Raw genomic sequence first — 21,327 nt, forward strand, 5'->3', positions numbered from 1 at the left:
AGGACATGCTTACAACGCAAACATTTACAACGCATGCTTTTGCAACACGATTTTTACATAACAACATCTATTACAACGCATGATTTTCCAAAGCATGCCATCACAACGCATTTTTAGACACTACCTTCACAGCGCATACCATTACAACGTATAAACTATTCCCACTCCAGTGAGTACCACAGTAGGGTAAGTGCTGGATAGTGTAGGGTTAAAAAGTACTAGTCCCACTCCAGTGAGTGCAACAGTAGGGTAAGTGTTGTATAGTGTAGGGGTAAAAATTATGATTCCCATGTACTCCCTAACCCATACCCACCCCCACCCTAAAACAAAAAAAACCTCCATTACCTACCTTATAATGCGTTGTAAAGGCATGCTTTGTAATGGTGTGCATTGCAATGGCATGCGTTGTAGTGACATGCATTGTAATGCCTAGGTTGTAATGACATGCGATGTAAATGCAGTCACGTTGTAACACCTGCGTTGTAAAGGTAGTGTGTTGTAATGACTGCGTTATAATGGATGTTTCCCTTATCACAAATATAACGTGTAATTGATAGATAATTGTGTATTTTTACAGAAACTGCCAATCTGATATTTGACTACAAAATGACTGCTGTTCATGCTGCTCAGGAAAAGTATTGCTGATTGTTTTTCCTGCATGATGCCCTATCTATTACATGACAGGTGAAGGCAGTTCATCATCTCTACCAGAGTTTCTTAACCTGATGGCTTCGGTGGACCCCACTTAATCATTACTGAAGCCCAGGGATCAGCACTGAATTATCATTTAAATTGAGACCCTGTTATTCTCCTGAGGCGGAAGACGGGAGTCTGCTTTGCGCGCATTCTTTGTTCATCTGTGTATTGTTGGCACTATCTTTTAAAAGACTTTAAATTTATTTTGAAACTGTTACTTTGCATTTTGCATTTTTAAATCACCACTCACTCACTTGACTCAGCCGAACAGGCGCGGAGTTGTCCTCGAGCTCAGGAGGCAGAGTGATGCGGCGCAGCCATCATGGGGAGGTATCCCAGGATAGGCTAGCAGGCTAGTCATTCAGGTGATCAGCGCTCGGCGCCAGTATTTATTCAGGATCTAAGAAGCAATCGCGAGACCCTGTTATTCTCCTGAGGCGGAAGCCGAGAGTCTGCTTTGCGCGCATTGTTTGTTCATCTGTGTATTGTTGACACTATCTTTTAAAAGACTTTACATTTGATTTGAAACTGTTACTTTGCATTTTGCATTTTTAAATCACCACTCACTCACTTGACTCAGCCGAACAGGTGCTGAGTTGTCCTCGAGCTCAGGAGGTGGAGTGAAGTGGCGCGGCCATCTTAGGGAGGTATCACAGGATAGGCCAGCAGGCTAGTCATTCAGGCGATTGGCGCTTGGAGCCAGTATTTAATCAGACTGCTATGCCTCCGCGCAGCGGACGCGTACAGTGGACGCGCCATTTACGTGCCAAAGGAGCGCCTAAGGAAAGCCTGTCTGGGCCCGTCCGGGCGAGGTCGGGCCCAGGGACCAGCCCCCCTGCATCTCTGGGGCAAGCTGGGGTCGAGTTCAGTTACAGTAGGGAACAGCTCCTCAGACTAAGAGAGAGGGAGGGATCGAGATGTGTACAACTATCTACCCGTAATGTGGCGCAGAATTCCTGCCCAGGTTGTAGATTTAAATTTGACCTTGAAGACCCTCGGGCCCGTGCACTTTTAAAAACTAGCCCTTTCTCCCTGGCATTGCTCAACTGTCGATCCCTGCCCAAGCATGCGATCGAGATTGCCATGCTATTAGAGTAAGAAGACTTGGATGTGCTCTTCCTGACCGAAACATGGACCAATGCCGGTTCAGACCCCGATATTGTCCGGGCCTTGCCCCCAAATTATGCCATACTCAGACAAGATCGAGGAGATGGACGTGGGGGAGGAGTTGCGATCATTTATAAAAACTGTTCTGTCTGCTGGAGCTCAACTGTCGCTATCCCAGACTCGGAGAGTATGATGTTTGCCATCACATTTTCATCGACCTGTACCCTCTCTGGGATACTGCTTTATCGCCCACCAGGGGCGCATGCGCGATTTTGCGACGACCTCCCTTGCACTGTAGTAAATTACTCCAGTCATTCTACCAATTTCACCCTTTTGGGGGACTTCAATTTTCACCTAGATGCGCCTGACACCCCGGCCTGTCGGAATTTAATGGCGGGCCTTGAGGTGCTCCACCTTAAACAGATTGTTAAAGGTCCCACGCATAAAGCGGGACACACGCTTGATCACTGTTTTACCAATTTGAATAATCTGAGCTTTGACAAATCTCTGAGGGTCCCTTGGTCTGACCACGCACTTGTATCCTTTTCCTGGTCCCATAAAGAGCAGGTACACCCGGCCAATGCAACCAAAAAAGTGTGCCGGATCTGGTCCAAACTTTCGGCAGAAGATTGGAGCGTAAATCTAAGGGAAACCATGCCCAGGGGCAGTACTGACCCCTTAGTGGCCAACGCCCTTTTTAATCAGTGGCTGGAATCTTCATTGGAGGCCACCCTACCAAAAACAGAATTTTGCCACCGGAGTGGCACTAATAAAAAGGCATGGTACACTCCCGAACTTAAATCTCTCAAACTAATTTGTAAGCAGCAAGAGAGAAAATGGAGGAAAGACTACTCCGAGTCCAGTAAAAATAGCTATAGAACCTCATTGCGGAATTATAAACAAAAAATCAAAGCCACCCAGTCCAATTACTATCAAGGAAAGATTGCTCTAGCCTCTAACTCCCCTCGGGAAATCTTTAAAATCTTTAAATCCTTGGTCACTCTTCCATGTTCCATTAGCGATCCACTCCTCGCTCACACTCGCTGTGAGGAACTAGCAAACTTTTTCGCCTCTAAAGTGGCTAATATTTACTCCTTGTTTCACCAGACTGCCTCGGGGCCACTTCGTCCCCCCCTCTTGGCATGATCAGGCTCGAGGAATTTACTCTGCTTGACTGCTAGAGGGTGCAGCTTCTCCTTGGGAACCTCAAATCAGGGTCTCCGGTTGACGCTGCTCCTCCCACCATTCTCAAGAGGGTCTCAGAGACAGTTGCCCCAGTTATCCTGGAGGTGATTAACTCTTCCATGGCAGCTGGGCTAGTGCCACCATCATGGAAACAGGCGAGAGTAAAGGCATTACTAAAAAAGCCAAACTTAAATCCGGAGGATTGGGCAAACTACCCATCTCCCTGCTTCCAACCATCAGTAAGTTGCCGGAAAAGCACGTGAACTCCTTCCTCTCTGCTTTCCTTGAAGATAATATCTCCCTACACCCCACCCAGACGGGCTTCAGGTGTAAACAGGGCACAGAAACCGCACTTCTTGCAGTTGTCGAAGAAGCCAGAAAGATTGTTGATTCTGGAAGCTGCGCAGCCATTATACTATTAGACCTCAGCTCGGCCTTCGACACTGTCAATCATTCCATCATGATTCAAAGGATGAGTGATATAGGGGTTTCCGGTACTGCATTGAAATGGTTTCATTCTTTCCTCACTGACAGGACTTTCACGGTTTATGACGAAGACATCACCTCCACCCAGATGTCCCTACAGTGTGGCGTCCCCCAGGGATCATCCCTCAGCCCCACCATGTTCAACATCTACATGAGGCCTTTGGCTGAGGTGGTGCTGCCCTGGTGGGTGCAATTGGTTACCTATGCTGATGACACCCAGCTAGTAATCTCTCTTTCTGGGCAGGACTCAGCCCTCAACAATCTCTCCTCTTGTCTTAACAAAGTCCTTGAGTGGATGGATGAGTCCTTCCTGAAGCTCAATGGCACTAAAACTGAGGTCATGTTGCTTGGGCACAATGCCCCTTCGTCAGTGGAGGCGTGGTGGCCTAGTAGTCTTGGCCAGTCTCCTTCTCCCAAGGAGCAAATCAAGAGCTTAGGGGTCTGGCTGGAAGGTGGCAGCAACCTGCTACGCCCTAATAAGATTAATCAGAAAAATTCTTAAGCTCCTCCCGTTTGAAGCTAGGCGGCTACTAGTACAGGCCCTAATCCTATTGCGTTTAGATTATGCGTCTACTTGGGGGCACCTCAGGGAACAGTTAAAATCTTGCAGACCATACAAAATTGTGCGGCCTGCTTGCTACTGGACATTCCTCGACGGAACTCAGCTAAGCCAGCATTAAGCCAACTACACTGGTTGCCAGTTCAACAGAGGATCTGGTTCAAGGCCATGACGATCGTGCATAAAGCGATGGTTCATGGCGGTCCTGCCTTAATCCAACCCATGTTCCTTCCTTACCAGACCTCTCGGACCTTAAGGTCCAGTATTAGGAATCTACTGACGATCCCTAGGATCAAGAGAACTCTCATGGGCGGCAGACGCTTTTCTCTCCAGGCTGCAAAGTTCTGGAACCAGCTTCCTGATATCATCAGACTAGAAGTGAACCATCTCAGGTTCAGGAAGATGTTAAAGACCTTTTTGTTTTCCTGAATCCTGGGGAATTGACTGGGTCATCTAATGTGCTGGGATTCCTCCGGGTAGCCATGCGCTATACAAGTGAGTAGTCATTCATTCATTCAAATCTGGGGAACCCCACTGACTCATTACTAGAAGCCAGGAACTCCAGCCTAAACAATTTAAATCATTTGAACCACAAAACAATACTAAAAAATACAGAAATGTGCATTCATCAAAAAAAAATATGCTGAGCTATTTTCTTTATTTCACATACAATTATAAAAAAATGAACATTTTAATTTAAATGTGAAGGTTGGAGCTTCTCTAAATTCAATTGTGGCCATTTGTCATCTGTACTATATTCTGTTTAATGCACTTGCATTGCTTTCACAAATCATTCTAAGGCTACCAACTTAGGGCCTTATTATGATGTCTGCAGTCAGACCTCCGACCGCTATTGTGGAACTCAATCAGGAGACCGCCCACAAGCAGTTGTGGGTCCCACTGCCGAATCATGATGCGACCATCGTGCTGACGATTAGAAAGTGCACTTTAACACTGTGGCTTGTGCTATGGCCCAGGAAAAGGGCCACAGTACAAGCTGCAGTGTTAAAGAGCCATATGGTGCCTGGCACATTGTAAATGGTTGTGTGTGGGTTAGTTAGGCCCCCAAAGTCAGTTTCTGACAGTCTTTTCATGGCAGCAGGACCGACATGAAAAGGCTGTCGAAAGAGACATTATAATCCTGGCGGTGGTACCTGCCTCTGCACCGCTCTCATTGGGGATTGCAATTCCGTCCGCCATCCCATTGGGATAAGTATATCCTATGGGAGGAGGAGGTCTGTCCCCCGTCCACAAGAGTCTGACCAAAGGTGCAACTAGAGTGAAATTTGGGGGGCTAATACAAATTTTGGGGGGGCTATTTCTTCCAGAAATTGTGAGTGAAGATGCAGGGGCTCTAAGAAGGGGTGAAAGAACAACAAAGCCTCTTTAACAAGTTAATGGTCTTTTAAAGACCTGTGAAGTACTCGGGTGTGACTGTGTGTGTGTGCCCGAGAAGCTGTCTCAGCCTGGCCAGCAACACACAATAGGAGGCTGAAGCCCTTTGAGCCCAAATGGCGTTGCACTCCTGGGTCTGACCGCCGGCATCATTATGTGACGATTGGGACGAAGGGCTGTCTGTCGTGAGACTGCAACCGACGACCTGTTGATGGCGGTCCCACTTACCTTGTATTAAAACCCTTAATTTTTAGTCTCTAAATTAAAATTCCTTTACATTCAGTTTTACATTTTTTAATTTACATTTTGTTTTTTATTTCTATACACTTTATTAATCAGTTAATAGTATTTAATTTTCTATGCAGCCGTGGACCCTGGGGTAGGCGTAGTGGATCACCACGCATCCCCAGGATTCAGGTAAAAATACGCTTATGTATATTGATCAAGGAGCTTATTATCAAGCCCATTATCGCTGCTTTAGCGGCCGATTTCGGCCAAAAAGCGGTATTTTAAATATCTCACTATTATCAAGGACACGCTAACGCGTATTTCCTTGATTTAGTAGCCGTTTTTTCTCCATTTTGTATGTCAGCGATTATTATCGTTAATGACCTGCAAAGTTCCTCACAATGTCAGCACAATTAATGTGGCATACACAACTTTGCACTATTTTTTTTAAGTTCAAGAATAGGTTTATTGAAAAAATTAATATGATCATAACAACAATACTTCGTAAATGCAGTTATTTGTTGATACAAAGATGCATAAGGGTGTAATAAAGAGTAATAATGATGTATAATGTCTATTAAAATGGTAAAAGGATAATATATAAGCTGATATGAATACAGTCAAAGGTTCAAACAACTTTGCACTATTAACAATGCGGTCCCAGGGATAAAACAAACCGCGCTAACCGCGGTTATTGCATGAAGTTAACGTCTGCTTTTCCTTTTACTGGATAATGGGAGGTGGATCGCCATGTTACGACCACACTGCCCTATAAGCAAGCATCGCCATAATCATCGCTGGATTTCAGGCAATATTTCTGTTTCTCGCAATCTATCGCTGGAATTACATCGCCTGTTAGCAAAGCGTTGACAATACGTCGCTAACACGGCGATGTAATTCAGCGATAAACAGAAACGCGCTAAGTGCACTTAGCGATGTTTATTGCTCTTCTTTGATAATATGCCCCCAAGTTTGTTATGACATCGCTTTTTATTTTTGGCTCCTGAACCTGTAAGATTTATAGCAGAGCTGTGCTCAATGACTCAAGATCCGATTTCCAGTTTACAGCGTGAAACTGTGAGTTCTGTGTAAGCTTTCACTTTTACCCGCCCAAGTAGATTTTCAGTAAGAAAGCATGGAGACCATTTGTTCCATGGTTTCAGTGTTTGTTGCGAGTGACAATACTATGCCAAAGTGGAAGATGGAAAACGAGCTCAGTAGACTGTTTCAAGCGTTGATTTAAAAAAACTCTGCAGCGTATTAGAAAATGCTCTCTACGGGCTATATTCACGCTTCGCCTTTAAGGCGGGCTCATTTCATATCGTGATCCCGGAAATGAAGGTGGCATCTACCCGTGATGCAAGTAAATGGTTGTAGTCTCACTGCTAGACTGCTGACCTTGGAGCTGGGAAACCAAGGGGCATATTTACAAGGGCATTTTAAAAAGCGATAAAAGCGGAGATAAAACAATCGCCCTATTTACAAGAGGGCGCTACCATGCATAATCGCATGGTAGCACCCTTTTTCCAACCACCTTCCTTTGCATCTCTAATGAAATGCAATGTGGGCGTCACTGGTCGTACCCCGGATGGACTACCTTGCAACTATTGCTGATGTTCACATTGCAATATTTACAAGGCAGCTCACGGGATTTTAGCACACATTAGATTTTAGATTTTGGCGAAAACTGCGATTTTCGCCAAAATCTAACGCCTCCTAAAATCCTGACCTACCTATGCTTGACATAGGGGGGAGGATTGTGCTGATACGACCACAGGGTCGTATCAGCAAGGTTATCGCCGTTTTGCAGGGAACATCTCTGGAAAACCAGCGATGTTCCCTGTAAAACGTTGATTTCTGCGCTAACAGGGCGATATAATCCAGCGATAGAGGGTGATAAATAAAAAAGCGCTAAGCGAGCTTTGCGTTTATTTATCGCCGTCCTTGTAGATATGCACCCAAGTTCGAGCCTCGGTGTGTGTCGACTCCACATCCTAAGATTCTGGGAAAATCACTCAATCTCCCCGTGCCTACCGAAAAAATGAATGTGTCCTTGTGTAAAGTAACTGGGGCCTCATTTATGAAAAGTGACGCATCGCTGCGTGAAAACAGCGATGCGTCACTTTTCACTGCGCACTCCTTGCGACACCAATGATGCGTCATATTTAATGTATGACGCATCATGTCGCAAGGAGTTACAGATACGTCAGTATTTCTGACGTATCTGTAAGCGCAAAAGTGACGCATTGCTGGAGTGTGTCACAAAAGTGCCGCAACTCCAGCAATGCGTCCTTTCACATGGGGAAAGCCCCATGTGAAAGGGCTTGCGTCAGTCTTACGCCTGCTGTGAGGCAGGCTCAAGATTTTGACGCAACAGCATCCTTAAAGTGACGCAGTGAAATCTCATAGATTTCACTGCGTCACTATTACGAGGCTTTTTGCGGTGGAACGCCCCCTCTGCATACATTATACCTGACGCAGGTATAATGTGGCGCAGGGGTTTAAAAAGTGACGCATCTACCTAGATGCGTCACTTTTTAAATATGGCGCAACGAGGTGCATTTTTTACACCGCTGATGCGTCACAAAAAGTGACGCACGGGCGGCGCAAAACTGACGCAAGGCCTCATAAATAAGGGCCCTGGTGCTTATGTAAAGCGCTCCAATACCGTTGGGTCGAGTTAGCGCTATATAAGTCCACTCTCGCCCATATCCACCCTGCTAACTCCTATGAACAATTGTAGCCGGTCGAATCTAAAACCGTTGGAAAGTTTCAGTTACGAAAAATCCCGAAGCGCAGTGAGATAGAAAAGCTGCAGCTCTGGAGGACGCCGTCTAGTTCCCCTCTTGATCAAATGTACTTACCACAAAAACTCTTCCTCGTCTTTCCTGCCAAATCACAGATCCGCTGTGCACTAATAAGTGAGCAGAGAGTGTCTTCTTACGTCCTCTCTGCCTGCCACTCATATAATCATAATGTAGCTTTCTAGGCTCAGTGGTTCCAACCCTCTCTGGACGCCACACCTCTTAACTCTGTGCCAAGGTCCACCCAGCGCCCGACCGGCGCTCTTTGCACATTGCAAAGCCTCGCATAGCTGCCAAGTTTTCAGAATGCTTATGTGTGGCCATTTGTTCCATGGGGTCAGTGCGCGTGGGAGTGACATTACTATGCCAAAGTGTGACATTTTGATTGTTTTATCGCAAGTAAAATGAAGCAATGAAGCCCACGTAGAGAGATACATATGCTAAATAAGTACCTAATGTGCAATAAGAAGGTCTGCCTATAAGTGCTTAAAACGGCCCCCTAGAATGGTAGTTAATAATATATATTGTGTGTAATACAATTTTAAATTCGCTAGTCATGAAACCTCAGTGCCAACTAGGATTCAGTTCACTTTCTCTCTGTTCTCTCACACGCACTCACACCCGTTTCATAATGTGGAAGGCAGCATTTCATACTGATTATTTAGCTTTCGTTTATCTTTAGTTTAATGATTTGTGTGCCGTTATTTTACGTTATATGTGCTATATGAGTTACCTGAAGACCAACAACATAGTGAGGGAATAAAAAGATGTTGTTGCTATTCCCCCATCTACTCAGACACTCTACCTCCAATGAGTTTGCTGGATTAACCTGCCCCAACCTGAAGTGAGTTTGTGGGTTTGCTGAGTGCCCCTTGGGAGCACAGTCAAAAAGCTCAAAGTGTACGGAAGCAACTTGTTGGCGCTACACAAAATACCAATAAATAAGCAAACACAAATATAAATGAAGAAATGTGGCTAGATCGCAGACAATGCAGCGTAGCCTTCAATCGCTGCAGGCGAACGAAGAGCCCTGATGTGCCTGGAAGGGGAAACAGCATTTACTACACGGTCACAATAACGCATGTCTTTAAACGCGGTTTTATAACACGTGTCTTTATAGCACATGCCAATACCATGCATAGTTTTACAACAAATATGCCTTTCCCATGCATGTAATTATTTCGCATGTAAGTGTATTATATATATATATATATATATATTCACTGAAAAATCCAAAGGGTACAGGGAAATTATAGTTAGGCTCAGATTTCGCTCATACATAACCATTGAAATTCAGCAGTTATATTTACCTGAGCCAATTTTAACGGATGTATGATGTTACCACGCGATCAAAATGATCGAGGAACAGAACAACGCAGTTTTTACAATGCAAGTCGTTACCATGACTTGCGCTGTAGGGTGCTGGATTTAGGAATAGTATAATTTACTATTCCAACTCCAGCCTACGTACAGTAGGGAAGGTGTTGGAATAGTAAATCTACTATTCCTTAGTCTAGAGTGCCCTCCAGTGCCACGACTTGCGTTTTAAAAGCTGCGTTGTAATGGTACTGCGGTGTTTTGACCGTGTCGTAAAGGTTGTTTACTGTTATAACGTCCGCTCCCACAATGCACTGCTTATGACTTCACATATTACATCCCTCTTGACTTGGTCATTGACATCCCTAATGACATCTCAAAGAACATCACTGATAACATCATTCATGATATCACCCACTGAGTGTCTTTTGAAAACGTTTTTGAGACTAAAAGATATACACTGAGCTACTGCATAAGTTAAATTACTATTCTTTCCGTACTACTAATGAGTGATAGTATTTCCAACATATGTCATCTGAGTGGGTGTGTGAGTGTCTTACTCAGTGTGCAAGTGGCTATAAGGGTGACTAAGTGAGTGTCTGTATCAGTGACAGAGTGGCTGTGTGAGTGGCTCTATGGATTGGTGAGTCGATGTGTGAGTGGGTGTATGAGTGGCTGTTTGGGTGAGTGGATGGCTGTTTGAGTGACTGTTTGGTGTAAGTGAGTTGATGTGTGAGTGGCTTTGGAGAGGGAGTGTCTGTGGGAGGGCTGTATGGGTGAGTGAGTGGGTGTGTAAGCAGTTGTATGGGTGAGTGAATGGTTGTGTTGAGAGGCTGTATGGGTGAGTGACTGGCTGTGTGAGTAGCTGTAAGGTTGAATAAGTGGGTGTGAGAGTAGCTGTATGGGTGAGTGTGTGGCTGTGTGAGTTGTTGTATGGGTGAGTAAGTGGTTGTGTGAGTAGCTGTGTGAGTGAATGTGTGCCTGTGTAAGTCCAACTTTCCAAGAAAAAGGAGCGTGTCCCAATCAGTCTATAATTAAATTTTCCACAATTCCCAAAAATAGTAATCTTTCTTCTATGACTTGTTTCATCCATATAGTCACTTGAGAGTCTTGCTTTGAATTCAATCCAAAAGTTTATTCAATCAATGTTATTCATCACAAGTAATCAGCTCGGCCCAGCCAACGCCTTTGCCTCCATGCGGACATCTTCAGGGCTCTAACTCATGATACGAGTCAGCAGACTCCTTTCATTCCTTCCATTGGGTCTGTCTGGTTACAACACACTAAATAGCCTTAAATGGCTTCCTGTTCCTTTGAGTTTCTTGCCATAAATCCCTCATCAAGTCTGTTCTGGCCTTTGGCAGCCGATCACCTCGTATCCATGTGGTGAAATGACATGGGCCAGAGACTCGAACCCGTTTACCCAGCTCAGAGGTCAACAGCATTAGCCGTTTGGCCACATTCTCTCCCTCATCGTCATCCTCTGGTTCTGTGGATGATGTCATGAGTGATGTCATTTGAGATGTGATCAGTGATGTCACTGACCATGTCATGAAGGACGTAATATGTGAGGTCAAACGTAGTGCATTGTGGGGGCATAAGTCATAGTTAGCTCAGGTAAATATAACAGCTGAGTGGTTTTGTACAAGTGAAATCTGAGCCTAACTATAATATCCCTGTAACCTTTGCTTTTTTTCAATGAAATTACAAGGTTTTTCTAATTCCATTTCCTAACTATAATGTCCCTGTAACCTATGTTTTTTTCAATGAATTTCTAAGGTTTTTCAACTTTTATTTCTAAACCATTAGGTTTTTAGTTAATCGGTAGGTTTTATAAGGGTCGTATTCTGATGTTGGTGAATCCGTCACCAACAGGCTGTCATTGGCGGGCCCACCAATATCAACAGGAGTGATCCGATCACCTGATTCTGGAGGCATTGGGTAGAGGTACCAACCGCTGCTTTTCCAACTGGCTCCTTGAGCCTGTCTGTTCAGCGGTCCAACAGTAATCCCTACAATAGAGGTGGTGCCTGCTCAGACATTGGCATAGGGATTACAAAATCCATTTCTCTTTGCCTTTTCCTAGCTGTCCAACCGCCATGAAATGGCTGATGGAAAGGGACATTGGGGGCCCCTAGCTGACTTCCAGTCCCGCTATGGGGCCTGAGGGGCACATGTGATGCCCCCCAAACATCCACGCTAAGCATGGGCGAATTTTGCGAATCTCGCGTTCGCGAATTTTGCGGATTTGCGAACTCGCAATTCGCAAAATTCGCAAATTCTCGTGAATTTGCGGATTTTTTTTTTGTGTTCGCGCTGGTTTCTGCCAGTTCGCGAGGGTTTTGTACAATTTCGCAAACGCGAACTTACCTGTCGGGTCGCAAGTTTTGCAAACTTGTTGTTTCTACGTGTCCAGCCTGTTTGGGACACTCTTCTTCATCACTGCCACTCTCTGTCACCACTGCCACTCTCTGACTACTCATGCCACCCTCTGGCCCACCCATGCCACCCTCTGTTTCATCACAGCACCCTCTGGTTGTCCAGTCAGTGTACATTATTGCTGCAAAGCAAAGCACACCTTCCCTGCCTCAAGTGACCAGAATTAATTTGGGGCTGATTAATGTGTCACTGAATATTTTTTTAGCTGGCACCTGCTTCCTTAGTGCTTCCTGATTAGTGATCTTTTGCACTTGCTAAGTGCTTTCATTGTTGCAAAATTAGTTACAACACCTGCCCTGCCCCAACTGACAATAATGAATTAGGGGCTGATTAATGGATTTGAACTTCCAGCCTGGCTCCTGCTTGTCTCCCTTAGATGTAATTCAGGACCTTTGTGGCATATGTGTAACTATTCTGAGGTTCAGAGCAGGGTCACATAATAGTTGCAAGTAGGCAACTGAACTCTGGAGGGGCCCCTCAGGAAGCACTACAGGAAATGGCTACTAATGATGAGCCTGAACTTTTGAACCTGGTAAGTAGTTTCAGTTTTGCTAAGATCGTATTTCTGCAATTTAGCGCTTATTCGCGGTGCGCGAAGTTGTACTGGGAAGCCGCGAACTCACGCGAACAGTGCGAGCAAGCCATAAAATCCGCGGCTCGCGGATTTGCGGATTTTGCGGGAGATTCGCGAATCTCGCGGATTGCGAATTTACCGAAAATCCACCTGGTGCCTGGCACATAGTGCATGGATGTTTCCAAATATGCCTTTTACAATTGCTTGTGCTGCTTCCCTTTTGCTGCTTCCCTTTTATTTTTATTTGTAATTTTCTGGGGAATTGCAGGCATTCTTTTTTTATAAGTATACTCTATTTATGTTTAAAAACATGAAAATCACAAATGTAATTAATGTAAAATGTAGAAAGTTTTTAATAAGGTAATAAACAATTTTTTCCCAAACATTTTTGAGGTTCTGCGGTACCGCTGTGCATCCAAAAGGACTAATACTCTATAGTTTTTAATACCCATTACGTGATTGGGAGGAAACCACAAGTACGAAACTATGGATTCGCTGAAAAGTTTATAAATTATTTCAAATATCTACACCCCTTCATTGTCATTAATAACATCAGTATGAACAGATTAACAAGTATATATAAACCACCATGTATCTATTATTCAAAAAAGTTACCCATTTTACGAGTTTCGCAAATTCACAAAACTACACACTGGATTATCAAATTTGCTCAAAACCACCCCAAAAACCTTGCATTTGGATTAGATATAGGAGGACCTCACCATGTACATGGAAACCTACACCCAAAAACAGTTAGTTCTCCAGTGGTCTCTATAGGGAGAATTGAGAACCAGTAATGTCATGCTTTTACAGAATGGCTGAAGCTACATCTTCTGTACAGGATGAACATCTGCAACCTGATGAAGAGGAAGGTATACTACCTCAAAGAAAAGAAAGTGATGTCTGGAAACAATTTAATATACCTTCACGGGTATAGGAAGGTATCAGCAAAGTATGTACAGTGCAATATTTATTGCAAGCAGTTATCCAGTGTCACTGCCAAGATGTAAACACATGGGACAAGTTCCATGTGGAAGCAGTTAAAAGCAATTCATGAAATGGTGTACAATCGAATGATGTGGGAGAAAGCAGGTGCAGCAGTACAGTCCATCTCTACAGCATCCTTGGGAAAACCCTCATCAGCTGCAGTGATTACAATACCAGCTGCCCGCAAATAATTGAGTGAGATTGTTATTTACTGTGTGAAATGCCACATGCTTGTTGCTTTGAGAATGTTCTTTGTGGGTGCATTCTTGGATACAGCGAAGATGCATCGCTGTTATTTGTTTTTGCTTATAGTTACCACACAATGCTGAAGACTGAAACGGTTTGCATTTCCACATCCTTACCCTGTTCAGTTTTTGTTCAAAAACTAAAAAAACAAGATTCTTTTTTAAAAAACTGTTCTTGTTAGAACCACCTTCTGGTCAAACAAAGAGATAACTCTGTGTTTTTAATGTGTCAGTGACTGTATAGATGTGAGAGTGGGTGTGTCAGTGTGTGCATCAGTATATGACTGGGTGTGTTGTTGGATACAGTAGTGTTTGGCCAGGTGTGTCAGTTTCTGTGTTGCTGTATGCCTCAGTTTGTCAGTGTCTGCATTGCTGTATGCCTGGGTATCTCAGTGTATATGTCAGTGTGGGCCTACGTGTGTTATTGGTTTCATTAGTGTTTGTCTGGGTCTGTCAGCGTCTGCATTGCTGTATGCCTGCCTGTGTCAGTCCATGCATCAGTGTATGTCTGGTCATGTCAGTGTGCGCATTAGTATATCCCTGGATGTGTCAGTGTCTCCTTTGGTGTATACCTGACTGTGTCAGTGTCTGCATTGATGTATGCCTGAGTGTCCCCAGTGTATGCAGTAGTGTATCCCTGGGTGCGTCAGTGTATGTGTTAGTGTGTACCTGGGTGTGTTATTGGATGCATTAGAGTTCGGTTAAGTGTGTCAGTGTCTGCTTTGCTGTATGCCTGGGTATATCAATCTCTGCTTTGGTGTATGCTTGTGTGTGTCAGTGTATACATTGCTGTGTCAGTGAATGTGTCAGTTTATGTCTAGGTGTGTTATTGGAGTCATTAGTGTTTGACTGTGTGTACCTGTGTCTGCATTGCAGTATGGCTGGGTGTGTCGGTCTATACACCGGTTAATGCTTGGGTGTATCAGTGTATGTGTCAGTGTGTGTCTGTGTGTGCTATTGGATGCATAAGTGTTTGGCTGGGTGTGTCAGTGTATGCATTGATGTATGCCTTGATGTGCCAATGAATACATTGGTATGACCCGGGGCGTGTTAGTGTATGCATCACTGTGTGTTATTGGATGCAGTTGTGTTTGGCTGGATGTGTCTGCATTGACGTATGCCTTGGTTTGCCAGTGAATACATTGGTAGGTCCCGGGGCATGTTAGTGCATGCATCACAGTGTGTTATTGGTTGCATTAGTGTTTGGCTGGGTGTGTCAATGTCTACTTTGGTATATGCCTGGTGGTGTTAGTGTCTGCATTGTTGTATGCCTGGGTGTGTCAGCGTATGAAACACTGTGTCCCTAAGTGTGTTTTTGGATGCATAGGTGTTTGGCTGGGTGTGTCAGTGTACGAATCGGTATATGCCTTGGTGTCTCAGTGTATACGTCAGTGTGTACCTGGGTGTATTATTGGATGCATTAATGTTTGGCTGGGTGTGTTAGTGTCTATATTAGTGTGGTTGGATGTGTTAATGGCTGTATCAGAATGTGTATGTGTGTTTCAGAGCGAAATCAGTATTTGGCTGCATGTCTAAGTAACTGTATTAATATGTGACTGGGTGCTCATTCCTGTATAGGATTGTGCCTGTGTGTGCCAGTTTCTGTATTGGAGTGTGGCTGGATGTAATAGTAGTTGTTTCACTGTGTGTGTGGGTATGTCAGAGGCTGTATCAATGTGTTCCAGTCTGTGTCAGCGGTTGTATCAGTGTGAGCCTGGGTCTCTTAGTGGCTGTATCAGTGAGTTTCTGGGTGTGTCAGTGGCTGCATTGGTCTGTGCATGAATGTGTCGGTCTGTGTGTGGTTTTATCAGTGTATAACTAGGTATATGAGTCACTGTATCAGTGGTTCAAAATTGTTATCTGGCCAATGAAGATATTTGTATATACCTGTACATAAATTGCACTGTATATTTCGTCATTTACTGAGCACCTTTCACTGAAAGTCACTTCATGTTTGACAGTCACTACAAGCATTGAATGTTATCTAAGAATGATTACAATTCAGATACCAAATGTTTAAAAACAATTTAATATAATCAATTGATCACATGACTTAAAGCTTTTGAGCATTTATTTCTCAAAAATGTTTTGGACTTTTATCAGAGAGTTTGTGTGTTAATTAATGAATGTTCCCCAAAGTAATTAGTCCGACCCAACAGAAACGTTTTTCATTTAAACTACAATTGCCCAGTTTCTGAGGGACACAGGGTTACCCCTTTTTCTTAACCATGAAGATGAACCTCAGCAGCCAGAAAATACACAAAGAGTTTTTGTAATCTGATATTTTAGACCTGACATATGTCAAGTTTTTACATTTTCAACACAATAAGCACCACCTACATATTTCCCTGTTGTAAGAATTCCTGCATAAGGGCTTCTGGCTTTGGCGAAGGGGAGCAGTGCTGCTTTTCAGAACTTTAAGTTGCAAAAGGAGTTCAGTATGCTCATGGTCCTATGCACCTGTCGAAACGTCCCTCCTGTCACAGAGGGTCCTTTGCTGCTTTTAATTAAAAAAAAATGGCTGCTTAGTACTTTGCTAAGCATTGAGGTTTGACAAGCATTGCCAAAGCCAATAGCCCTCGCCTATGTGAAAGCTATTGGCTTTGACAATGTATTTTAGCTGTGTTCTACACCAGTGTGTCTGCTGCTCAGCATGGCTAAATTTAGTGGAATGGAATGGGATAGAGTGAGGTTGAGTGGTGTGTGGGGTGGAGTGGGGTTGATTGGAGTGGGTTAGATTGGAGTAAATTGGAGTGGGGTAGATTAGGTAGTGTGGGATAGATTGGTAATAGATTGGAGTGGAGTAGGGTAGGGTAGGGTGGAGCTGGGTAGATTTGTTTAGAGTGGGGAGGGGTAGATTGGAGTAGAGTAGAATGGATTGGGGTGGATTAGAATAGAGTGGGTTAGATTGGGTAGATCGGAGTGGAGCGTAGTGGGGTAGATTTGAATTAAGTGGAGTGGGTTAGATTGGAGTGGGGTAGATTGGGGTAGATCGGAGTGGGGTAGATTTGAATTAAGTGGAGTGGGGTAGATTGGTGTAGACTGGAGTGGAGTTGAGTGTAGCTGTGACCTTTAAGATACATCTTTTGCACTTAAGTACATATGAGTATAGGATGCCTGAAAGAGCTTTCGGTGGAATACACATGAGAATGAGGACTTAGGCACATGTTTTAAGGAGAAATGCTGGAGCTGCTGTGCTGAAGACAACTGATGTGCTTTAAACAGACACATACGTTGTATGCACAGAGATGAGGAGGACAACATATATGCCTGAGGACACAGGTTTTAAGGAGAAGTGGATTAACTGCTGCGCTGCCCAAAATTGAGGCACTTTATAGAAAACACTATTCTGTGTCATTTGATTGGTGCTATAAAAAGAAGCGGCAAACTGTAAAACAAAGTCCACAACTCCTTTAATAACCAATGCCACTTGTTTGGTGCTGTAAAGGGAAGTGCCAATCTTCAAAATAAATTAAGGCAAAAACTAGCAAACGTGTAAGGTGCACGTTAAAAACAACTCTAAGATTTTCCATGGAAATGGAAAAGGTGAACATAAAAATGACAAAAAGCACCCTGAATCACAACGCGAGCAGTGGAAGGACACTAATCAAATTAAATAAATTAGTACTTGGTCCATGTTCGAGAAAAATAAAAGGAAGTGACATGAGGCATATGGTGGTAATTTAGAAGGTAGCTAAAAAGAATGACAATCAAGCCAGCAAATGTTAAGTAAAATGGGTGGATTACAAGCCCGTAACTGTATACAATACCTCTTGCAGCAAATGCGTGCTGTTCTGCAAGACCTAAACATGTGATATACTTTGCCTATTACTATTTGGCACACCCCTATCTAGTACCGTAGTACACTGCTTGCTATAATGTATCTTTTTTCAATTCGCATGTTCACTAAAACGCCCACAGATATGGTCCTGGCTCAAATTCAGAATACCTCTGAAATTCGCCAGCTATGGTTAGCAGCGTATGCAGCATACACACCATAACCTGCGTCCCCATCATAACCTCAAAACTCAATTTGTCAACAGAAAAAAAACAAATAATAGCTATCAAAAGAACAACATGGGCCGTGCAAATTATGTGAATTTAGTGCATTGTTAACTTAGACTGGTGAATAACAGTAATTTTCCGCATACAAGACAGAACCATAACTACATTTTTAACTGTGTTTTTTCAATGAATATGAGGGAAATTCAAACTCAGTTTTTTGAGCGAACCGTTTGAATTATTTGAACAAAGTTTACCAAAATTCGGATATCATTTTAGGATGTACACACCAAGCCAAGTTAAGTGAATCTTAAGCAAGGATTTAATATTTTATAGTGTGAATAACAAACATTTAATATTTTTGTGTGTTTTTTTAAATTTTTTTGCTAATTTAAACAATTGATAAAAACCAACACTGAAAAAGAAAAATGTGGAGTCTTTGCAAGATGTACATATTACAGTTATGATCGAATACAGGCAGAATGGGAAGATAATCCCCATGTACACTTCTAGGCTCTTTCATCTAAAAAATATTTGTTACAGTTCTTGTAATGAGTAATCATTTGCTAGGTGTAGCGTCTTTTGTTAAAGTGAACGTGTTCAAGAGACCCCTGCATTAGTGCAAGACTGCAAGGTTACCATGACGACTGACTTCAAACTTTATTTCAAACATATCCTTTGGCCTGGAAGTATCCCAAGTTAATGGTGTTAATAATTAAAATTAAACAATGATGCCAAGGCCACGGAGCTGCAGGCCCTGTGAAACATTGGGAAAAAAGAATGAAAGCTGGTTTTCGAGCTCTGAATGGCCTTGGGTGGGCCAGAGCTCTTCCTTGGGGTTCCTGCCCCCCCTGGCACACCCTCTAGAACCGGGCCTGTGGTGAAGACAGTATTAAAACCAGTCCTCCTGGTTCCAACACTGCTAGACCCCTATTATTTGCAGCCACTATGGAGTGGTGTCTCAAATAGAAGAGCAGGCTTACTTTGAAGGGGCCCCCGATTGGCTGCAGCTGCATAGCTGGATTGGGGTAGGGGGTCGTCCCACTAGCAGGCGTGCAGGACAGGTCACACATGCATACGCATGGCTAGCAGGCAACACCCCTGCGGGGACTCTTCGACATGCCAAGTCACCTCTTGTGGAATGCGCTCAATGCCCAGGCAGCAGCACTCTCTGCTGTAGACCATAGAGGACTGCATGTGATGCATAGATGATGGACCCAGGGTCTGGGTACCATATATCATCTCAAAACTCCAATCCGAGCACACTGAAAAGTCCAAAGTCAATAATATTGTTCAACACAAGTGTTATCGTTGTCCACTTTTAATCCAGAGAATTAAGTCCGGGTCAATCGATATTCAATTCTTTTACAACCAATCCATATTCATTACAAATTTCAATATTAGTCCATTTCACGTAATCAGCATATATTTCTTCAGTTTGTGTTACTTGATACAGCCAACAGCTAATTTGTCATTCGTTAAATAATACCTCGACTTATTCAGAGCTGTTTAGAACAATAAAGACCTCAAGAAGTACATCCATATCTTCAATGGCCATCATAGGGGGGTATATCCAAATTGCAGTCAGAAGTCACTGTAAGTAATTTCGATGTGTTTCAAGAGTATATACAGCCGCTGCAATGGCTTCATACAGTACATAAACGCAGTATAGATAGGTAATCGAGGAAACAAGTAGCAGGCACGACAGTAAGCCGATGTATCTCTGGCGTGGACATATGCTCTTGGTAGCTTGGAGCACAAGTGAAACGTCATGTCCAGGGCACAAATCCTAAAAAACATAAAGTGAGGAGACTAAGCAAGTATCCATGACATCACAGTGTGTGACATCAAGGCACTGCATCACAAGATGTTAGATCACAGGAATAGCATCACAACCAATTACATCAAAGGAAGTGACATCACAAGAAGTGACATCAGATCTTAACACCTCACACATATGTTTAGCAGCTCTAGCATGAGTACATTTGGAAGCATTACGAGATTTGACAAAGGAGATTTTGCATCTGGGTTGTGCTAAAAAATTGACGCAACCCACAAGGTGAGTACACAAGATGAGGCAAAAGCAACACAAGCCCTTAAGTAATATTTACTGTCCCGCGTCAAGCCACCCTGCGCGGCTTTGTGTGGCATAGTAAATCAGCAGTAATGCAAGTCAGCCCAAGTTGCTGCCCTGCATTGCTCTGCCCTTGGAAGCCATTCAAATGTTAGAGCATGGGTGTTCCCTTGTATCCAACTAAGACACGTAAACCCGTAATGCAATAAAAATGGTACACCTTCTAGGGAAAAGTAAAAAAGCACACGATTGCCGAGGCGTCTTGGTGCTGACAGCTACTGAAAACAAGACAGAATACCTATTACTATTACTATTACTGTTATTAAATGTCCAGACTATTGGTAAACAGTCATGTCTTTAAGGGCTTTCTAAAAAAAGCATTTGCAATGCAACAGGTCTCGCATTTACGCGAGTTTGAGCTATTGGCATTCTAAATGACAATGCCTTTTATTTATGTTTTGCTTTTTGAAACATAAATAAAACGTATTCTTATTTGCAATGTTAATAGCTCAAACTCGTGTAAATACGAGACCTATTGCATTGCAAATGCAATAGGTCTTGCATTTGCGCGAGATTAAGCTATTGGCATTGTAAATGACAATGCCATTTCTTTATCTGTTTTCAAAACCAACACAAAAATAAAAGGTCTGTCATGTACAATGCCAATAGCTCTAACTTTTTGCAAATGCGAGACCTATTGCATTGTAAATGCTTGTTCTTCTCTCATGCCTGTCTGGTACCCCATCGTGCAGGCTGCTGCTGAGGCAGCCTGAGACCATTCGGCCACTATGCAGTTATATGTTAAGTTTTCAGAAGCCTCACCCTGGGTCTTTTCTCAACACCTTGCACATCAATAAAGTAACATTCTCAGAACCTTTGAGTTTTATTTCTGAAAATTCATCCAAATAAACAGCATTGCTGTGCTTTTTATTTGTCCCGCCCCTTTCCGGTCCCGTCAAAGGCACAGTCTGGCAAGAAGGTTCAGGGTCTTGACAGCGCCTTTGCGGCTGCCCGAGGCCTCCGCAGGAGTGCCACTCAAGAGGGCGGCCCTCTAGTGCCATCTGGCATTCCACTTCCCCCCTTTACTTCCCAAAGGGGCAGGGACTATCTGGGTGTCCCCTCTTGGGCTCGGGCAGTGGCGCCTCATGTCCGGTGCGCGAGGCAGGGTGAGGGGTATATATGTCCCCCTCACCACGCTGATGACCTCTTTGTCGTCGCACCAGACACGC

General features: G+C 43.6%; 1 protein-coding gene across 1 annotated transcript in view; it reads right to left on the reverse strand.

Annotated features, from left to right (window-relative positions):
• The window catches only part of LOC147666168 (prostaglandin reductase 1-like), a 391,471-nt gene extending 382,863 nt beyond the window's left edge, over window positions 1–8,608 (reverse strand). Inside the window, exon 1 of the mRNA XM_086949249.1 lies at window positions 8,521–8,608. The gene's annotated coding sequence lies outside the window, so the exon portion shown is untranslated. The remainder of the gene's footprint in view (window positions 1–8,520) is intronic.
• Window positions 8,609–21,327: the final 12,719 nt, after the last annotated feature.

The sequence above is a fragment of the Lissotriton vulgaris genome, unplaced genomic scaffold (assembly GCF_964263255.1).
Source record: "Lissotriton vulgaris unplaced genomic scaffold, aLisVul1.2 SCAFFOLD_1179, whole genome shotgun sequence".
NCBI classification, from domain to species: domain Eukaryota; kingdom Metazoa; phylum Chordata; class Amphibia; order Caudata; family Salamandridae; genus Lissotriton; species Lissotriton vulgaris.